Here is a 5,643-nt window from a genome sequence, read left to right on the forward strand (position 1 = left end):
ATTGCTGTCATACCATGGGGGTTCCAATCTTGAGTTTTCTTAGATTTGTGATACCAAGGTTCTAATTTTGATTTTTTTCATCACTGTGATACCATATTCTTTAGAAAATATCTCTTGTTTGAAAAATAGTTGATATGATTAAACCATGGACATAAATAACAATTACATGCAAATATAAACAATATCAAAAAATAATAGATCACACAGAAAATAACACAAGACACCAAGATTTAACATGGTTCACCCGATCCCTAGGCTATGTCCACCAAACAAAAATCCCAACATTATTATGATATAGTGATTACAACTTGATTACAATATATAATCCTTTACAACTCAATAATGCCACAAGAACCAATTTTTGCATCACCACAATGAAACAACCCCTAACCCTAAGCCCTTTTATAAGGGTATTTTTACCACTTTAGGGTTATAATTAATAATTACATGTCAGCCCAAAATCCTAATAAAATAGGGCCCCAATCTTCGTTGAGGAATTATGAAGTATGTATAGTACTTCCTTGATCAATCACCACAATCTAATAATCTCCCACTTGGGGATTGATCAAGCTCCACACTAAACAACAATCTCCCACTTGGAGACTGATCATGTAGCTATGCCGCTACTTCATGAGGCTCCCACTGGATCAAATCACCCTAGACTCTACTATTCATTTATTCATGTTCACTTTAGAAGACCAACCGAAGCTGAAGAGGAGTTCAACTTCTCCCTTGTTACTACTTTTGTAAACATATCTGCTAGATCATTATCTGTATGTACCTTCTCTAGATTTAACTATCCATAATCCAAAACTAACTAAATGAAATGATACTGCAACTATATGTGTTTGGTCTTTGAATGTAGAGCAGAATTCTTTGCAAGATGAATGGCACTCTAACTATCTATAAGCAAATAATTATCCTTTTGAGTGTGTCCGAATTCTTCCAAGAAGAATAATAGCCATATCATCTCCTTAGCTACCTCTGTAGTAGCAACATACTCTACCTCTATAGTGGATAAAGTAGTAACCTTCTGTAATCTAGAAACCTAGCTCACTATTGCCCCACCAATAGTAAATACATATTCTATAGTTCTCCACTTTGTATCAATATCCCCTACCAAATCTGAGTCAACATAGCCCTATAAAGTAGTAGTAGAGCCCCAAAGTGTAAACACTTGCTAGATGTTCCTCTTAAATATCTAAGAATCCATTTGACTACATTCCAATGCTCAATTCTTGGATGACTAATATACTTGCTAATGACTCCCATTGCATCTGTAATATCTGGCCTAGTACATACCATAGAATACATCAAGCTTCTTACAATTGAAGCATAGGGTACCTTTGACATCTTATTCTCCTCTTCTTGCATCTTGGGACACATCTCCTTAGTCAACTTCAAATGACTAGGTAAAGGTGTGCTGACAGCTTCAACATTCTCCATAGAGAAACATTGCAATGTACCTTTTTAACATAATTAACTTGAGATAGTGTCAATTTTCCATTCTTCCTATCTTTGCAAATCTTCATACCAAGGATTTGTTTTGCTGCCCCCAAATCCTTCATAGAAAATGCATGTGCTAGTTGACATTTCAACTCCGTAATGTGCTCCATGTTAGACCTGGTTACAAGGATATCATCAATATATAAACATAAACTAATGTAGCTATCATCATCCAACCTCTTGAAATAAGCACAATGATTTGAATGACACCTATTCTATCCATGCTCATGCATAAACCTATCAAATTTTAGATACCATTGCCGAGGTGCTTGCTTCAAGCCATATAAACTGTTCTTCAATTTTCACACTAAGTTCTCCTTACCTTTGACCTCAAATCCCTATGGCTAAGCCATATATATCTCTTCATCCAAATCACCATAAAGGAAGACTATTTTAACATCAAGCTACTGTAAATGGAAAATTTCAGTAGCCACAATACTTAAAACAATACAGATAGAAGTCATCTTAACAATAGGAGAAAATATCTCATAAAAATCAATACCCTTTTTGTATACAAATCCTTTTACAACTAACTTGGCTTTAAATATTTTCTTACCTCCTTCCTCTTCTTTATACCTATAAACCCACTTAATCTATAAAGCCCTTTTATCTGCAGGCAACTTGTAAAAATTCCATGACTTATTTTTTAGCAAAGAGTCCATTCGTCTTTCATTGCAGACTCCCATTGAATCTTAGTATTCACCTACACAACTTCATCATAACATTCAGGTTCACCAGCATCAGTAAATAAAATAGAATACAAAGATGAAGAAAATATTTCTAGAGGTCTAATTAGCCTTGTTGACCATCTAACATTCACTAGTATGTGTGGTATTTGTTATTGTGATTGTTGCACATCATGAGGAATTGCTAGAACATGTTGGGCATTCATTTTGCATGAGGTCAACGACAGGAATCCATAGTGTAATTCCTCTCTTGAAAAACAAATCTTTTGTCTTGCGATGTACCAAAATCCGCTCAGTAGAAGATAAATGTGAATGTTCACGAGGAGGCCTTTGTTGGTTCTAAAAGCTCTTTTATCTTGGAATCGAAGTAAAATCTATTTGTTGTCTCAAAATATCACACCAAAAGAACAATATTTTTGTATTTTCTATTTTTTCAATGAATGCAACTCTAATAATGCAGGTACTATAAGGTCCTATTCTAATAGGAGGTTAGCAAAGAAAATAATGAAATTGAAAGAAAATAACATGAAATCAAATGACTTGAAATTGAAATTCCTAAACGGACATAAGCTATAGAAAAAAACACACGGTGAGTTAAACCTTCGAAGAAATCGGTAGGAAACCAATGAAAATAGGAGCAACGCTTCCTAGAATCCACTGATGCAATTGTCGGTGAGAATCTTTAACAAATTGAATGATGTTTCACTCTTCATCAAATCACAAGGCCACGAAAAGTGAGCTCATGCAAGACAAAAAGCTATGTAGACACAATTGGGTGATCTCTTCTCAAGCTCGTTACATCAACAAAATTCATATATCTGTAGCAAACACTAGAACTAAAAGATCACACTACCAGAAACAACGCAATAAACCTTTGGCTCACTCACAATCTCATGAACAAAATCCACAAAATAATGACACATTTAGGCAAGAATAACTAAACTCCAAATGCTAGCACCAAAAGCATAACTTTATTGCATAATAACGGTGGCCCTTGTTACATTTTACAATGGGGTATTTATAAGAAATCATCTCCTCAATTTGTGTTGAGAGTGAGAGATATCTTGATGCAATAAAATGCTTTTAAAATATTAAAACAAACTAAATATATACAAACTGGTAATCTAACTAGTGCTTAGAGGGACTCCATCCATATTTTATTTATTAATTAGATGCATGAGCCCTTTACATGTCAAAAAAAATGAAAGAATGAGAGAGAAAGTAGGAGGAAGCCACTAGTCGAAGTAGAAGTGAATGGAGACACCAAAAATAGAAGCTGGCCCTTCACTTGATTTGTGTCGGAGTTAACTTGCCATCAAAATGTGCTCCCAATTCATGGAAAGTGCTATTTTTGGAACTGGCAGTCAACTATCGATGCACCTCTGAATTGCGAACCTGTGGAGCTGCAAACCTTGACTGGGTCAAAATCTCAAAATTTTACTAAGTGTCAAAATTGAAATTTTGGCATCTGGGTTTTGCTCATCTTTATCCTAAAGATATGTTTGGATGTTTGCCCTTGAATTTCTCTATAATCTCAGTAATCTTAGTAGCATCGGGAAGATCCAAATCCTCATACTTGTCTCTGACCTTCTATCTATAGTTGTCCACCTCAATTTGAGTTTCTGCAAAATCTCTAAGTTTGGTGTCCAACTCTAACAATGCTTCTTCTATCCCGAAGGCTTGTCTGATGTCTTCATCACTGGATGCTTCCTCTAAAGTCTTTCTGAAATTCTCCACAACTACCTCAATTAGTAAAATCTTCTCTCATTCTTCATCTTCAATAATGTCCAAGCATGCATTACTATTCAAATTTTTTGCTTCCAAAATTTTCTCTCGAGCTTGGTCCTTGAGCCTATGTATCTCATTATGCAATGTTTCCATCACTTTATTTCCATCTACAATCTTTTCTATCCAATCATCTATCATGTCTAACTCTTCTCCAGTATATACATCAATTAGAATGCGGTACCTTTTCCCTTTTATGGCCTATAGAGTTTGTAAATCCTTGCTCCATACTCGTACCTCATCCATAATACTGAAGTCCTGCCTCAAAATTGCCACAATCTTATCAAAATTTTCTTGTGTAGCATGCAATAACTTTAGACTTCCTGTGATTATAGTGACACCCCTATCCTCAAGGCTATCTTACCAATCCTAACAAGCTCTCAAAAATGGACTGAGTTGTACACCTTCCCCTTCTCTAAGAATGGTATTCAAAGTCTCCTTAGGGTGTTCAGAATCAAGAGGACCAATAACTTCAACTAAATATCCTTTTAAGATCTCAACTTGCCTTTGAAGTGTTTTGATTTCAATCTCATCTTGATCCATATGGTTAAGAACCTCCTTGACTCCCATAGTCATCATTTGTCAGGAAGTATCCCATGTAGGCTTTCCTAACATGATATCCTTCACTTCATAGTCTTGAAGGCTAACAACTTCTTCATTTGTACCTTTCAGAGGGTGATCCACTTGTGCAAATAAGTCCTGGTTTCGGGTAGTAGTAATGAATGCAAAGGGTGTTGCATCATGTAATGGGGAGTTAGGCTTGTTCAAAATCTCTGCAATGTCACAAATATCATCCTCTGAAGCAAGGAATTGATGATTAACACTTCTCATTATTTCTTTCCAAAACCATCTCGAGATATGTCTTTTTATAACCTTGGCTCTAGATGATGAAGGGATGTGTTCAACTACCTCCTTCCCTTATCGCTCTTGCTTGGAGTCTCCTATTGTGAGGGTTCTTCTTCTATAGTCTCAGTTTTTGTAGATCCTATAGTTTGATCCTCAACTTCCTGAGAAGGTTTTTGTATACATTCCACTACCTGTGCCTCTTTTGATGGTTCATCAGTAACCCTTGGTTTTGGTTCTCCTTGTAATAATGATTCCTTCTAAACATGTTCTTTTGAACTCGAAGGTGGAGCTATTGCTAAAACCTTATCTACCATCATAACCTGAGGTGAAGATGGGGGAGTTGGATGAGGACCTTGTGTCTCGGGTGGCATCTGAGACCAATCTTGCTATTGAAGTTCACCTATAGGAGTATCTCTAATCTTATCTCCAACCAATTCTGTACCCACTAGCATGAAATCAAAATCTGTGATGGAGAGAACATCATCACCTAGCTCCCTTTGCTCATTCACCCATCATTGTACTTCATCTTTAGAAGAAGAGAGTTCTACCGTTTCATCTTGGGTGAGTGGTGGGGTATTTGTGACACTCTTCCCAATTCTGTGGCTTTGGCCAATCGAGTTCTCCTTTGTAGAGGTACTTGCTCCTCCTGCTCATCTAACTCTATTTCCCCCTCATCTAATTCTTCCTCAGGAATGGTTTCAAGAATAGAGGGATTAGGCACTAATCTTTTATGAACTCTTTTCCTCTTGTTCATTCTAACCTTGATCCTCTTTTGCTTCTGTGGAACCATAGGAGAAGTAGGCTCTTCATGCATCAAATG

This window comes from Cupressus sempervirens, chromosome 2, assembly GCF_028749045.1.
Source record: "Cupressus sempervirens isolate cs-2001-9-10 chromosome 2, ASM2874904v1, whole genome shotgun sequence".
NCBI classification, from domain to species: Eukaryota; Viridiplantae; Streptophyta; class Pinopsida; order Cupressales; family Cupressaceae; genus Cupressus; species Cupressus sempervirens.